The following is a 17,595-nucleotide window of genomic DNA, read 5'->3' as shown; positions in this document are numbered from 1 at the left end:
CGGGTGCGGTGGCTCATGCCTATAATCCCAGCACTCCGGGAGGCCGAGGCAGGTGGATTTCCTGAGCTCAGTAGTTTGAGACCCCTTGAGTCAGAGCAAGACCCCATCTCTAAAAATAGCTGAGCATTGTGATGGATGCCTGTAGTCCCAGCTACTTGGGAGGCTGAGGCAAGAGCTTGAGCCCAAGAGTTTGAAGTTGCTGTGAGCTATGTTGCCACAGCAATCTAGCCTGGGGCAACAGAGTGAGACTTTGTCATTCATACGTACATACGTGTGTGTGTGTATGTATATATATACAGTCTTTGAAAGGTGAGGAGTTAGATCCAAAGATGACTGCTACCAAGAAGGGGAGCTTGCCTGTGTTTCAAGGGGACTGTGGAAGAAGGGGCGGAGAGCAGTCTGGAAGCACAGTGAAGAGCTGAGGGACTCCCTCAGTCACCTTTAGACAGTTTGTACATGGCACGGGGGAGAAAATTTTGCCATCAGCTTAGGGGACCCTCTTGGAAGTAGGTCTTCAGGTATTTAGCAGGAAGTTGGGAAGGAAGCATTTGAAAAGACCCTGGACATATTGGAGACTTCGCTAATGGCAGATTGTTGAGTTCCAGGGGGTACAGTCTGGGAAAGATGGGAGATGGAGCCAAACCAGGGGCTAGAAAACTATATAGGAATCAGAGTTCAGGGGAAGGGAGGGGCGGATAGGATACCCTGGGGGCTTGCCTTCTGGGCTAAGGTAATGGGGGCATGTAATGAAACATGACATCGTCTTGATCGTCTCTTGGGAAAGGTTCTGGGGCTTGGTTTCTCAAGCAGTCTCTAGTGAAGTGGACAGTATTGAGCCCAGGGAAGGGGAGGCCCTACCAAGACCTCAGTGGTCTTTGCTTTAATCTTGCGCGGTACATGCAAGTAAGTTAGGGCCTTCCCACTACTCAGTCTGGTCACCTGTAAAATGGAGCCACCTCTAGTCTTGCTGATATTTAAGATGATGATACGTGGGCAGAGTACCAGCAAGGACAGGGTTATAGCACAGTGGTCCCTTATGTCCATGGGCAGTTGGTTCCAGAAACCCTCCCACATCAGATCCACAAATTCTTGAACCCCTGACCTGAAATGGCATAGTATTGGCATATCTCCTGTGCATGTCCTCCAGTATGCTTTAAATCACCCTAGATTTTAATACCTAATACAGTGTTATTACTGTGCAGTGTTGTACTTTTTATTACTATTTGGTTGTTTCTTTGTTTGTTTTTGTATTGTTGGGGATTCATTGAGGGTACAATAAGCCAGGTTACACGGATTGCATTTGTTAGGTAAAGTCCCTTTTGCAATCATGTCTTGCCCCCAGACCAAGGCCTCACCCCACTCCCTCCGTCCCTCTTTCTGCTTTTCCTCCTCCCCCCCATGACCTTAATTGTCATTAATTGTCCTCATATCAAAATTGAGTACATAAGATTCATGCTTCTCCATTCTCGTGATGCTTTACTAAGAATAATGTCTTCCACTTCCATCCAGGTTAATACGAAGGATGTAAAGTCTCCATTTTTTTTAATAGCTGAATAGTATTCCATGGTATGCATATACCACAGCTTGTTAATCCATTCCTGGGTTGGTGGGCATTTAGGCTGTTTCCACATTTTGGCGATTATAAATTGAGCGGCAATAAACAGTCTAGTATAAGTGTCTTTATGATAAAAGGATTTTCAAAATTTGGAAAAAATGATTCTGCGTTTTGTATGGAACTGGAAAAAAACCCCGTATAGCTAAGGCAGTTCTTAGTAAAAAAAAATAAAGCTGGGGGCATCAGCATACCAGATTTTAGTCTGTACTACAAAGCCATAGTGGTCAAGACAGCATGGTACTGGCACAAAAACAGAGACATAGACACTTGGAATCGAATTGAAAACCAAGAAATGAAACTAACATCTTACAACCACGTAATCTTCGATAAACCAAACAAGAACATACCTTGGGGGAAATACTCCCTGTTCAATAAATGGTGTGGGGAGAACTGGATATCCACATATAAAAGACTGAAACTGGACCCACGCCTTTCCCCACTCACAAAAATTGATTAAAGATGGATAAAGGACTTAAATTTAAGGCATGAAACAATAAAAATCCTCCAAGAAAACATAGGAAAAACACTGGAAGATATTGGCCTGGGGAAAGACTTCATGAAGAAGACTGCCATGGCAATTGTAACAACAACAAAAATAAACAAATGAGACTTCATTAAACTGGAAAGCTTCTGTACAGCTAAGGAGACAACAACCAAAGCAAAGAGACAACCTACACAATGGGAAAGGATATTTGCATATTTTGAATCAGACAAAAGCTTGATAACTAGGATCTATAGAGAACTCAAATTAATCCACATGAAAAAAGCCAACAATCCCATATATCAATGGGCAAGAGACATGAATAGAACCTTCTCTAAAGAAGACAGACGAATGGCTAATAAACATATGAAAAAATGTTCATCATCCCTATATATTAGAGAAATGCAAATCAAAACCACCCTGAGATACCATCTAACCCCAGTGAGAATGGCCCACATCACAAAATCTCAAAACTGCAGATGCTGGCGTGGATGTGGAGAGAAGGGAACACTTTTACACTGCTGGTGGGACTGCAAACTAGTACAACCTTTCTGGAAGGAAGTATGGAGAAACCTCAAAGAACTCAAGCTAAAGTTCTTTTGATCCTGCAATCCCATTACTGGGCATCTACCCAGAAGGAAAAAAATCCTTTTATCATAAGGACACTTGTACTAGACTGTTTATTACTATTTTTTAATTGTTGTATTGTTACTTTTTATTTTGTTTTTTCAAATATTTTTGATCTCTAGTTGTTTGAATCCCCAAATGCAAAACCCATGGGTATGGAGGGTCTGCTGTATATGCTTAGTGACATTTTCCCTCAGAAGAACATGGAAAAATATTTTATGCACTTTTTAGTCACCTTCATGGTCTATAGAGGCTTATTGATATGTTGATTTTAGGTAAAAAAATTAAAACATACATATGTATAAACACTTCTCCCCTACTAGATGAATGCTATGAGTGAGTTGTATGGTTCTGATCTTTGTTTGTAATGTTGAGTTTGTTATGCTGTGCATTTTGTTTTTTTTTGTTTTTTTTTTTTTTTTTTGTAGAGACAGAGTCTCACTGTACCGCCCTCGGGTAGAGTGCCGTGGCCTCACATGGCTCACAGCAACCTCTAACTCTTGGGCTTAAGCGATTCTCTTGCCTCAGCCTCCCGAGTAGCTGGGACTACAGGCGCCCGCCACAACGCCCGGCTATTTTTTGGTTGCAGTTTGGCCGGGGCTGGGCTTGAACCCACCACCCTCGGCATATGGGGCCGGCGCCCTACTCACTGAGCCACAGGCGCCGCCCTGTGCATTTTGTTTTAAGGTATAAATGATAAAAATATTTCTAGCCATCTTAGCCCAAATAATAAAAGTTATACTGATTTTTCGTATAGCTTATAATGAAGCAGAAGATAATCTCCTGATGCCACTTCTGTATTATTCACAGAAACAATTTCTAAAGAACAATTTATATAATATAAGCACTTTATCTTGCTTACTTATATAAACTGACATTTTAACAGTCAGAATGGAGATAAAAATCACAGTTAATTGTTGTCATTTTTTAAATAATACGGCTAAACCCAAAGAGCTTTGTGATTTACAGATAAAACATTTTTGGAATAAAGCTTATCTTCTTACCAAAGATTTTAAGGAAATGTGGTGGTATTGAAATAGAGTGAAGCTGTTTTAGTCAATTTACAAAGTTAATAATTTTTTTAACAGTGATTTATGCTGTGGCTAAAAAGCTGTTGCTAGTTTTACCAAATCTTAAAGCTAACTGACCTTCCATTTGAACCCAGCTTTAGTGTAAACATTTTCTCGAGCAGGCAAGGGTTGGGCAGCCAGTCTGGAGGACATTAGTGGCGTTCTGTTCCAGAGACGTTGGAATCCCCAGATAATTCCCAGGGGTTCTTTTCTAGGCCAGAAGCTGTCGTAGACATTACACACTTCTTAATTCTGCCTTGGTTTTGTTAATGATGCCTACTGTTGCTCTTAGAAATCTAATTAGTAAAAGACATAATTAATTTAACTTTGAAGTCGAAGGTAAGGGTTGCTTTTTTTGGTAGTTTTCTATCCTTTCCACTCTGGTTGCTAAGAAATATAATGTAGTAGCAGGGGACTGAGGTTGAGGCTATTGCCCTAATGCCTATAAAAAGTTTTACTTTTTAGGCATCTTTTAGTCAAAATATTTTTATTCAAAGCTGAACTAAGTACTCTATCGACCCCCTTTGACATTCCTTACCCTTTTTAAACTTTCTGAGATGTACTGAGCAATGTTTTTCAAACTTCAGGTCATGGCCTGTTAATGGTTGTTAACTCAGTTTAGTGTGTTGAAATTAGCTTTAAAAAAATTAAAGCTTACACACCCCTTACAGTAAGGGGAGGTCTAGTTTCATGACACTTTGGTTGCGCTCATACAGGTATATTTGTTTGAGTCTAAGTAAGCGTGAGAAATGCAAAATGCTCTTTACTCTGGACCATCATTAAAGCTGGAAAATTATTACTGCAGAGAATATTTCAGGTAATGGTTTTATGGTCTTTTTTCAAAACATTTGAATTGCAAAATCTTGAAATTTCAGTTATACAGCCAATACCATTGTTAGTTGGGTATTTTAGAAGAAAATTTAGAAGACTGAGGGGTTTTTTTTTTTAAAGAAACTATATATTTTTTTAAACATGGTTTTTCTTCTCTAAATCTGATGTTGTCATATGAAGAAAAGCTGGAATGCCAGAGGTTAGCAAAACTCCTCCTTCTCTTAATTCAGGAAATACCTATCAAGAACAGCATGTTAATTAGTAGAGATATTGAAATAGAAAGATGTAACTTTCCCTCTCTGAGAAATTGTAATCAACTTTGTGTCAGGCCTCAGTTGGAATATATCAGATTCATGTTTGTTTTACTTTATCTCCTTAAAAACAGTAGCTGGTTTACTTAATAAATTCAACTCTCAGTATTCAACCTCGGAGGAATTTTTAAAAGAAATGTTTGCCCCTTGCTTTTTGAATCTTGTCAGATTTCCCCAGGCTGTCATTGAGTACTTCTGTCTGCTTGAATTTCTTTTCTGTCCATTAGATAAACAAACTATAATCAAATTAATTAATGTTAATTATTAAAAGGTTTTAGAGTACGTTTGTATTTGGGTCCTAATATGGTGTGTATATCTTGATTGCTCTTTCTAGAATCAAGAAAGGACCAATTTGTGGGTTTTAAATTTGTGGGATTTTTTTTTTTCCCATTGTAAAATTTGTACTGTCTAAATCCCATCTCTTAATTTCTCCAAACTTCTCTTTGCTTTTCTATAAAACACAGATGAAAGTCATACTCCTTATATCAAATGGATAGCCCAATATTTTTAAAATCCCATGATATTGCAATTATAATATGTTGATTAATAATTTGGGGCATGGTATTTTTATGTTCAGCACTATTTGGACAAAAGTGTAGCATACTGAGATTACTGCCTGGTGATTGAGACTTAATTGTTGTAAAACAATTGATGTAGTCTGTCTTCACTTAGGTAATAGGTTTGTTTGTAAAGCATATGGCTATCAATCTCTTAATCATAGTTTATTACTTGGTTATTGATGTTTTGACTATTACTAAATTCCAGTTTTATATACTGGAACATAAAAAGGTGTTCTGTTTTCAAGCAGTGTTATAGTAATGATGCTACTTATTGAAACATTTAAAAATCACTTGGAGTTCATTTTATCTCAGCCATATCACTTTAAAGGTAACAAAAGCAGGTTAAATGCATAATTGGAGCGGTGTATTGGTCTGTCATAAGCAATAGGCTTATTAGAACTTGTATCTCCCAGTTTATACATTAAGTAGCTTTAATAACTTTAGTTTCTCTTAATGTATATAAATCATCTGTATAAGGTATCTTGTCTACTAACCAAACATTTGATTTCCTCATACTGTCTTTATTAAAAGGTTTTCCTTCTGTGTAAATATGCAAATGTTAAATATGAGCAGCTGTATTTAAATTCTGCTGTGATTATAACAGAAATCTCTGATAATGAAACAGTTCAAGTTGAAGGCTGACATTGAATATCCTTAATTCACAGAGTGTGGACAAAAACAAGAGTTGTGTAAGAAGTGGATGTCAAATGTAATTTAAAATTGCTTTGTGTCACATCTTAATAATTTAAATAGGGTTTATGTGTATATCTGTTTATTTACCTTTTTGTTATAGATTTTGTGTATGTCATAAAATGGACTCTTGTGTACTTTGGGTAGAGCTGTTTAATATCTGTATTCTGTAATATTACTTACATGAAAACTAAGGGTTACTTTTATTCTTCCAGTATTTGCTACACCTTTGTGTTTAAAACGTCTCAAAATGAACTCAGTCATTTTTTTTCTGACTTTATTTTTGGAGTTAGTATTACCTTTGCTCACAGCAAAAGATGCCCTTTCTTCCCTCTCCCGGTTGCTGTGGCGCTCGTCCTGAATTACACAGAATAGGGATGCGGTGCCTCCCTGCTTTTAGATACAAACAAAAATGGACTCCCTTCCTCAGTTTTTTTGATTCACTATATGAATATGTCTATAGTTGATCATCCATTGTATTGCAATGAATGGAGAAAGAATTGGATTTTGCACACATAATTGACTTTTTATATAAAAACCAGGGCTAGATATCTTAAATGTGTATAGAGCTAACATATGGTGTGAAATAATAATGGAACTGTTTATTTTTGTTTTGAATAAAAAAGTATTCCAAGGCATAAAGGACATTTCATACTTGAATTTTGTAAAATTTGGTAGACACAGAAAAACTGGGACATTAGAACTATGTAGTTGACAGTATTTAGGTCATCATTTCACAAAAGCAAAATTCTTTCTGTGCACCCCGATGACATTAAAAGGAAAGCATTCAACATCTTTGCTATCACCACGAATAAGTTTGAATGTGTCATGTTTCAACTTTGTTTATGATGGCGTGTTCTCTGCTTGGTGACAGGTAGTCAAGAAAGTGTGAGGGAAAAATGGGAGGCCAAAGCTTCTCACTTTAGGTGGAGTACACTGAGTTTGTTATGTTTTGTACTGACATGGTAAGGAAGAATATTGGTACAAAAATCTTGAAGACAGCCTCAGTTTTGTGCTAGCATGTTTTGATTTCAAAGAACGTCTGAGTAGTACAGGCTTTTTGATCTGTAAGGGAGCTGGTCTGATGCAGCATCTGTGCTTGCCTTTTCAGTTAGGAGTTTGAAATTCCCTCTGAGCTTTGCTCGTGAAGCCCAGTGACCTGCCCATCAAACAGTATCAAATGTAGAAGTTAAGCGTGTAGGTCATTTACACATCTCTGTGAGGACATGGCTACCATTTTCTCTTTAACCTTTCTCAACACTAAATTCCATTCTTTGGGCAGAATTTAAGCATTCACTGTCTTGCTAGTGACCCTATAAGTCAATAATTACTCCTTAGAAATGTATTCGTGAAAAAAATTTTAAACGTGCCCAACATTACTGAAAAAATTGGAAAGTGGAAAAGAAGAACACCCATCATCACCTCAGCACACAGTACAACACTCCCTATGCTTTTTTTTTTTTTTTGGTGGGGGTGGAGATTAATTTTAATTAATTTCTCTAGTTGCCACATCAGCCTCACCTTGTCATGGCGCACAGCGTATTCATGTCCCATTGAAAAGATAAGCAGTTTGGAGAGCACAGGTCGCTACAAATTCTACTTGTTGAGTAATCATGTCAATTTTGTTTCCTGATTTCTTACTCCTGTTTCATCTTTTCAATAGTGAGAAATAACCTGGATTCATAATGTTTAAACTATATAAATGAGTATTTAAAAACCCACTTGTTCAAATATATAGGGTACCAAATTTTAATTCTTAGCAGGCCACAGAGATAGCAAATACAATCTAATGTGTTGCCTGGGTATCTTGGGATAAAGCTCGCTTTTTAAACTTAGGAAATATGCAGTTGAACACAAAATGTCTTTAAAATATATACACTTATGCAGTAACTTTGCTGATTTTGCTTCTTCCTTTTTAGAGTTTGAATTTGAGGTCATTATATTATTTTTTTATTTTTATTTTTTGGTCACTGTGTTGCCCTTGGTAGAGTGCTGTGGCATCATAGCTCACAGCAACCTCAAATTCTTGGGCTCAAGCAGTTCTCTTGCCTCAGCCTCCCAAGTATCTAGGACACACAGATGCCTGCCACAACGTCTGGCTATTTTTAGAGGTGGGTTCTCACTCTTACTCAGTCTGGTCTTGAACCTCCCAGGGTGCTGAGATTGCAGGCATGAGCCACTGCAGCTGGCCCTTTTTCTTTTTTTTTTAAGAGACAGGGTCTCACTATATTGCCCAGGCTGGACTGTAGTGACATGATCATAATTCACTGCAGCCTCGAACTCCTGGCCTCAAATGATCCCCCTGTCAGCCTCTCAAGTAGCATATACCACCATGCCTGGGTATTTGGGGGAGTCTCACTGTGTTACCCAGGTTGCTTTCAGGCTCCCCGCCTCACACTGTCCTCTCTCTTCAGCTTCCCACAGTGCTGGGATTACAGGCCTCAGCGACTGTGTGCAGCCTGACCTCATTGGATCTCAAATAAAAATTTCAGTTCTCTTTCAAGGTTAACATTAGAAGCAGTATTTTTAAAACTTTGCTGCTTTTAATCATGAGTAAATTAGTTTTATCAACTTTTGATGTTAACATTGTCAGAAAGAGAAGTAAAGCTGTTTTTCTTTTTGGCTCAATGAATATATATAAAGATAAAAATGGCCACCATGAAAAACATTACAGATGGGGAGGGGGATAGATGTAGGAAAAGGTACCTATGTTCTAGTGGGATAAACATGTGGTTTAGCAGATGATAGAGATGTGGGCACTGGCCATGCCTAAATGCAGTGGAAGGGTACCCATCCAGTCTGAAGATTCAGGGAAAGTTTTCTGGGTTAATGTTATTTGCCTCTCGCATCCATGAGTTTAAAATTAACTTATGGTTTTAAGTAGTCAGGTTTTTTTTTTTTTTTTGAGAAAGAGTCTCATTTTGTTGCCCTGGGTAGAATGCCATGGCGTCATCACTCACAGCAATCTCAAACTCTTGGGCTCGAGCAATTCTCTTGTCTCAGCTTCCTGAGTCATTCTCAGCAATTCTCTTGTCTCAGCTGAGACTACAGACACCTGCCACAATGCCCGGCTATTTTCCGGCTATTTTTAGAGACGAGGTTTCGCTCTTCCTCAGGCTGGTCTCTAACCAGTGAGCTCAGGCAATCCACCTGCCTTGGCCACCCAGAGTGCTAGGATTACAGGTGTGAGCCATGGCACTCGGCCTAAGTAGTCCAGTATGCAAGGGGAGCACAGTAAGCACAGATTATTTTGTTCGCGCTTACCCGCGGTGGCCAGGTAACTCCAGGCATCCTCTTTTTCCTCTCCATTCTCCTCTCGCATTTTCCTTTTTCCACATGTTCTTCTGAACATCTCTCAACACATTGGCTGTTGGAAATCATTCAAGTAGTCCTTTGCTAGTTACTCTCTCCAAATTTTTAGGAAGTGTTAGCTCAGAAGCCTATCTGTAAAAATGCGGAGCATTTCTCAGCTCTGCCTAACTTCCCTCTCTCCCCAGATGTATCTCAGTCCCCAATATCTGGTTTTAGGTAACGTGGAATCAAAATCTTCTATGAGTTGCCTAACAACTAATTTATGAAATGGTTGTTCTGTATATTAACAGCAGACAATGTCCAGAATCTCTTCGGATTCTGTATAATTAGTTGTAACACTTCCCCTCTTTTGACTAAATTGTGGTATGAAATATAATATATTTGGTTGCTTATAAAATAGGTACCACCACACCAGCTTTATATAAAGAACCATAAAACTATGATAATTAATTAAGAACAATGAAGAAATAATCAGAACAATGTTTTATTTATGAAGAGGCATTGTTTTCTTTTTTATTCATAGTGACAAGGAAGTTACAAGATTAATGGAATTATGTTGAAAAGTATGGTCTATCTTGGAATCACAAGGATCTTCTTCTAAATCTGGATGTTGTTTTGATTCCTTTTCTTTAGAGTTCTGAATTTTTGATGAATTATTTGTTTTACTGCCTCAAGCATTTTATTTTAAAAGAAATTATCAAAACTCTATTTTAAAGCAGAGGATTAAGATCTCATCCATTTGTGTGGGTTTTAGATATAGAAGATAGGAGTAAAGATGCTGATTTAGGGACTTCTGACCTTCCACGATGCCATGCGGGCGTTCTTGTCTGTTTATTCACGGCTGCGTCCCAGTACCTGGCCATTGTGGCACTCAGGGAGTGAGCAGCCCAGTGTTCGTTGAGTGAGCTCATTGAAACAGTTACACTAGAGCAGAATTACCTTTATCCTCCATCTTCAGGTAAGAGGGGGGGTGTTTACGTAAATGAATTTGCCATGAAATTTTACCTTTTGGGTCAAAAATGTCATTTTAGTGCGTTTATGAAAATCTTTTCAAATTATACCCTAGTTCTTATTAATTTCTTGACTAGAGTACTCCGAACATATTTTGCTTGCTGACTGAAGATTATCATTACAAAGAATAATTACTGTAAATCTTAGGTGGACCAGTGAAGCTTGTAGGACTACCCTTGTGTTAATAACCATGGAATATTGTGTTGGTGATTTAGAACAGATAAGAGTGAAAGTTGTAACAGCTTTAATATTCCTACTGGGGTCTTCTGTCACTCTACTCATGATTATCTAGGTAATGGCCTAATACCTAGATAATCAGGTAATACAAATACGTAGTTCACTGAAGCCTCCATTTCCCGGAATCAAATGATCCTCCTGTTTCAGCCTCCCAAGTAGCTGGGACTAAAGACGTGTACCACTATACCCAGCTAATTTTTGAAAACACTGTTTCTTGTAGAGACAGGGTCTTGCTACGTTGTCCAGGCTGGTCTCAAATTTCCAACTTGGTCTACCAAAGTGCTGGGATTCCAGTGTCCAACCACTGCACCTGCTTTAATCATTGCCATTTTTAAGCACTACTTGACCTAAAAGGGTCAGACTTTCCCTAGAAACAGAATGCATCTGAAAAAATCATTTTGAATAATTTTTATAATCTGCAATACTATAGATGTACTCATGCTGGCATCCATTTTTTTCTCTTACTACTACAAAAGTAGCATAGGGCCTATGCCATTTATAAATATTTTATATATTAATATTTATATATAAAAATATAAAGGTTTATATTTTTATAGCACGTATAATGTTGATATCTATAGAAGGAAAGAGGATCTTTATAAGTATCACAGTTTTCTGTCTCCAGAATTAAATCTGCCAAGTCTGTGGTACACACTATAAATACAAAAAGAACTTAATTTGAATCTACATTACCAATTCAGTCTGTTCGTTGCCATCTGTTGCCTGTAAGAGTATCAAATATTAATAGTAACATTGCCTAGTTTTCCTCGTTTTTTGATTTTGCTTTTGCTTTATTGAGATTTATACTTGAGTAATCCACCTAATAACCTGCATCGCCATTGAAGATTTGTTGAGTGATTAACAGGTGTTATGTTTTGTCCCATCTAATTCACTTCTCACAGTGACTCTGTTTACTGATGGTGAATGGAGGCGTAGAGAAGCCCAGGGACTTCTTAAGGTGTTGCTGCTAATCAATGGCAGACTTGGACCTGATACCCCAAGAAACTCTTCTCAGCCATCATCCTTTAATTGTATTCCTGTTGACCCTGAAGTTCACTTAAGACAAAGATCCCTTCCTATTTCATTGTGGGGTAGATTTTCCGTGGAAGTCTGGTTAACTGTGAGTGTGAATCCTAGAAAATTTAAGCCATCAATTTAAATCTGGCAGAGCACAAGGACAGGCCCTGAGTTAGTCTGCAGTTCTGACACAGTAAGAGTTTATAAAATGAATAAATTGTCATGAAGGTTCTAAAAAGTAAGGAGATGATAATTATATTTTGAAGATTTTAAAATTGATTTCTTAGGTTAAAAGACCATGTTTACAAATCTCGTTGTATGTTCCGTAACTTGATGATGTAAATTAATTCTAGGCCATGAGGCGCAGTGTGTATTAATAATGAATGCTTATTTGTGCCACAGGCATTTATGGACAGTCACTATACGCAAGGGGCTGGGTATATAGAATGATCTGACAGGTCCTGCCTGCTTGAAGTATTGTTGTATCGTCTTTGACTTTGTGGTTGAGGCAAAAACATAAATGGGTTATTTATGTACACTGTGGTAGGTGAAATAATGAACATGCTACAGGTATGGCGTTAGGATATATTTCCTATAAATTATTGGTATTCAAGAAAACGATTACTCCACGATGTACAGATGCAAAAATGAAAAGCTCCTCTATGGATCCTCTAAGGAGAAAATATACCTTAGGAGTTTATCTAGGAGCATATTCAATCCTGGGAGTGTAGTCAGCTTTTTGTTTGTTTATTTTTATAGAGACAGAGTCTTACTTTATCACCCTCGGTAGAGTGCTGTGACATCACAGCTCACAGCAACCTCCAACTCCTGGGTGTAGGTGATTCTCTTGCCTCAGCCTCCCGAGTAGCTGAGACTGCAGGCGCCCACCACAACGCCCGGCTATTTTTTGTTGCAGTTTGGCCGGGACCCTCGGTATATGGGGCCAACACCCTACCCACTGAGCCACAGTCGCCACCCCCGTAGTCAGCTTTTTTAAAGTAAGATGAGATGAGCATGCAGTTAACTGCAATGTTAACCGGGTTCTGACCTGTTTTTCTCGTTATTCTCATTTTCTCTTAATGCCACATTTCCTGCCTTCCCCTTCCCACCATGTCTCTGCATTCTTGAAAAGGAAGAATGACCTATAGCAGTCTGTGTGACAATCGATCCTTTTAAAATGGTATAAGGAATAGATCTGAGCACCAAAGAGTGGTGTCAGTTTTCACCTGGACTGATAATTCTCTTTTCCCTCCTTCTTGGAAAACACAAAAAGCTCATTGAATACTCAGAGCACTGGCCACGCTTGCTCTCAGTCGGCAGGAGAGATGGCGTCCCAGCCAGTCAGCATTCACCAGGCAGCACAAACCCCAGACGTACCACGTCAGAGTTTTCTGCCACAGACATCCAGAAGTTGGGGGACAGAAAGAAAGAAGAGGGAGTGGGCGGGAAGGAGACGAGAGAGGGGTTGATTCCGAGTCTGGGTGTATGTTTTAAAATGTGCGACCAGAATCACCAAGAAAAAGAAAAACATTTCTATGTTCTTTAATTTAAATAATCCCAAATGTAAAGACCAGCTGTGTTAACATCATTCTTAGCCTAAAATTCAAATGTGTAACTGATGTTGAGTTATGTTCCACTTAATATTAAATGAGCAAGATGAAGAGGAACCCTATTTCTGCTTAAATCCTCCGAGTTTGCTGTGGCAGCCTTTCTGCTTAAAAAAAAAAAAGGTGGGGGGCAATAAGAAGCAAACCAAAACAATGACTGGTTGCTCTAAAATCAGTAGGCGTAGTCTGCAGGATCAGTGTTATATTTTATATTACTGAAACACTATTATTTAAGAGGTAAACAGAAATTTACTTTATGAACATAGACACTATGGTATTTTGCTTCTCAAGATGACAGTTCACTGAAAATACACGAAATAAATTCCAGATTAGAGGCACTTGGCAGAGAGTTTTATCTCATCACGCTCACATTACACATTTTCGGAAAGCAGCAGCCTTATGCATGGCACCCACCTAAGGAACGGAAGCTGCCACTCAGGAAACCTCCTTTGGGCCATGGAGAGCAGATCAGTGACTGAAAGTGACTTTTCCAGGGGTGAGGACATCTTCAGGGGAGTTTCTCTGCTGTGTTTCCTTCTCACCTTCTCCATCTTGCCTTCTCCCCTCCTTCCCAAATTCTAGTAGAAGGAAAAGTAGGGCACTATTCACGGATAGAGTGATAGTAAACATTTCCTCAGCATGGACGCACACACACACGTGCCATCTTTCACCCGTCTTTAGAGATGATAGTCCTCACCAGAAGAAAAAAGGTCATACATAAAATAAATAAATAGTATAGTCTACAGAATTATAGAAAACATTTTCAGCCTGTTCTTTGATTATTATATATCAGAGAAAAAACATGTTTTATGGATTTGAGGATGACAAATGCATCCCCAATTTTGACATTTCTGAACTCTAGATGCATCTCACAGTCCCTGCCTGGCAGCTGTCCCGCCATGGTTGTCATCGCGTGCACACGTGCAGAATGAGTGTCAGTGGCTCGTAAGAAAATCCCAGAGATGTTCATTGAGCACAAAACGCTGTCTTTCTGACACTCTTGATGGCATAGAGATTGATACTGTGTGGTAAGGAATGGATTTTGACAACTTAGGGTGGAAAAATAATTGAGAAGAATTAGACACTGAAGCAGTTTTAGAACTCCCTGACCAATTTATTTCACTTTTCTTTTTAACATATGCATGATGTTAAGAAAACCTGAGAAAGTATAGAGCAGCTTATTCAATGAGTCTGAAATAAAATTCCTAAGAAATAAAAACATGTCGTCACAATTTAATTGGCAGGTTTTTTTCTTAATGGTAATAAAATAAGTGTGTCTTACAATTGACAGCATCTCAGATCCAAAGAAACACAGTAGTCATTCCCTTTTAATGTAAAGATCTTAATCTCTTTCCTTCTTTTAATATTTAAAAGCACTATGAGTTTTTTGAGAAGTAGTAATTGGTATCAAACATCAAATGCTACCAGTGTGCTAACTATACTAGTCCATTCATTTATTTCAAAAATATTCACGGAGGTGCTGTTCTAGGAGCTGGAAGCCTATCAGTAAACACAAGCAGGGTCCCTACTGTCACAGAGCTGCATTCTAGGGAGAAAAACGTACATGAAGGCCCTATGGATGTTACAGTTTTATTCCAGGGAGGTCTCCCTGGTAAGAATTAAGCAGGGACTTAGAGGAAATAAGGCAGAGGCCATGTGGCGACTGGAGGCGGGGGCACTCCAGAGACAGGAGACAGTGAGGCAGCTTGCTCAGAGTGAACACGCCTGAGTAAGGGAGAGGTGATAAACACAGTCGGGATGGGGTGGGGGGTTGATAGACAAGAAAAGGGCCTAAGGTGGAACTGTGAGGCAGGGAGCCCCAGGTGCCCTGCACCAGAGGGGTGGAATGATCTAGAATCTTACACAGACTGTCAATTGCAAGGTGCTCAAGAGTGGCAGCAGCAAAGCCTGAGGAGAGGCTGTGTCATCCAGGAGAGAGATGAGGACGTCTTGGACTAGCATGGTAGTTGTTTACCAAAACAGAAAGATGGCGGGACTCCAGCCACAGCGGTAAAGTAACAAACTAGCCCAGACAAAGGACAGCAGAGGAAAGTGGACTCCTAAAGCAGGAAACGAGCTGTGTGCTCGTTTCTGCCCGGACTTTGGGAATGAAAACCTGCAAGGACAGTGACGGGGTTTTCCTGAAGTAAAACAAGCCCTGCTTAATTGAAAAGTTCTTCTTTTCTCTCTTTTTTTCCCCCAGGGTTGGGGGAGGATTTTCTAGGTATTGTGGGGTCCATCAAAAGCTGTTAAATGTCATCCCTGGGAGCTTCTAGTTGGGGAGATAAGACAGGACAATTTCTGTGACAGTTTAAAGCATTATACGATTAAACAGCAAATGTCAGCAGGTTCTTTTTAAGTTGGGGAAAAAGTGGAGATTGCTGTGGGATGGCACAGCAGAAGAGGTAGGATTGGAACTATATCTGTTTTTTTCTTTCTTTTAGACTTTATTTTTTGGAGCAGTTTTAGGCTCACAGCAAAATTGAGCAGAAAGTACTGAGAGCTTCCGCTGCCCCTGCCCACCCTCCTCACAGCTTCCCCACCTCCACCCACCCCACGCTGCCTTCATCACAATTGATGCACCTGCATCGACGTGTCGGAACCACCCAAGTACATGGTTTCCACAAGGCGCACTCTTGGGCTGTGCATCCTGTGGGTGGGGACAAATGTGGAATGACATGTACCCACCATTGTAGTATCAACGTGGAGTTTGTTTCACTGCCCTAAAAAACCTCTTTGCCGGGCGGTGCCTGTGGCTCAGTTGGTAGGGCGCCGGCCCCATATACCGAGGGTGGCGGGTTCAAACCTGGCCCCGGCCAAACTGCAACCAAAAAATAGCCGGGCGTTGTGGTGGGCATCTGTGGTCCCAGCTACTCGGGAGGCTGAGGCAAGAGAATCGCTTAAGCCCAGGAGTTGGAGGTTGCTGTGAGCTGTGTGAGGCCACGGCACTCTACCGAGGGCCATAAAGTGAGACTCTGTCTCTACAAAAGAAAAAAAAAACCTCTTTGCCTCTTCTCTTCATGCTTCCCGCTAACCTCTGGTCACCACTGACCTTGTTTTAAACTGCGTTCGTAGTTTTGCCTTTTCTAGAACATCGTGTGTTCGGAATCATAGAGTTCGTAGCTTCTCAGATTGACTTCTTGCACTCAGCATTATGTATGTGAGGTTCTTGGCTTGATAGTGTGTTTCTTTGTAATGCTGAATAATATTCCTTTGTTTGAATATGCCACAGGTTACTTATTCATTCACCTACTAAAGGACTTCTTTGTTGCCCCCCACTTTGCACAGTTATGAGTGAAGATGTTATAAACATCTGTGTGGACTCCTGGTAAATACCCAGGAGTAGGATTTCTGGACCCTATGGCAAGAGTGTGTTTGGTTTTGTGAGAAGCGGCCAGCTGTCTTCCGAAGTGCCCACACCACTTTGCTTCTTACCAGCAGTGAGTGTACAGACCCCTTGCTCTGTCTTCGCCAGCATTTGGTGGTGTCATTGTGGTGGCTTTTGGTCATTCTAATAGGTGTGTCGTGGTGTCTCATTGCCGTTTAAATGTCCACTCCCCTAATGACGTACGATAGGGAATCTTTTCCTCTGCATGGTATCCATCTGTAACACCTTCTTTGGTTAAATGACTGTTCAGGTCCTTTGCCTGTTTTTTAACTGGGTTGTTGATTTTCTTATCGTTGAGTTTTAAAAGTCCTTTCTGCATTTTGAATCACAGTCCTTCATCAGATATCAATGTCTTGCAGATATTTTCTCCCACTCTGAGGCTTGTCTTCTCCTTCTCTTTGTTGAGCTGCATTTTGAAGGACGTTAAATAGAAAGGAGGGAGGGAGTAGCGTGCACAGAAGGCCCAGAGCAGTAATAATAGTGGCACCTAAAATTCCAGAAGCAATTACTGTGAGTCAAGCCCTGTGGTGAGCACTTGTGCTTGCAGGAAGCATTGACTCTTAGCCGGGAGAGGGGTGCTTTTCAAATTCTGTTTTACAGATATGTCAGCTGGGGTCCAGTGACGTTAGGTAACTCACCCAGTAGCTTGGAAGGGAGAGGACCTGCATTTTCTTAGTTTGACCCAGGGCACTGACAATGGGTAGAATAGCCTGCTTGGAAAGTAGGTTTTATTAGAGATGCTTTGTGGTAAATGGTGACCAGTTGTTTAGTACTTTAAATCCCAGGGTAAGATATCTATATTTATATATTAGATATAATTGTTTTAGTAGTGAAATAG

The 17,595-nt window shown here is 39.7% G+C and overlaps 1 protein-coding gene across 1 annotated transcript in view; it reads left to right on the top strand.

The window, feature by feature from the left end:
- The window catches only part of TAF3 (TATA-box binding protein associated factor 3), a 162,985-nt gene that overhangs the window by 79,562 nt on the left and 65,828 nt on the right, over window positions 1-17,595 (top strand). The gene's annotated exons all lie outside the window — the stretch shown is intronic.

This window comes from Nycticebus coucang, chromosome 20, assembly GCF_027406575.1.
Source record: "Nycticebus coucang isolate mNycCou1 chromosome 20, mNycCou1.pri, whole genome shotgun sequence".
Classification (NCBI taxonomy): domain Eukaryota; kingdom Metazoa; phylum Chordata; class Mammalia; order Primates; family Lorisidae; genus Nycticebus; species Nycticebus coucang.
The sequence above is the reverse complement of the archived record's forward strand: the minus strand, read 5'-3'. Positions and strand labels throughout refer to the sequence as shown.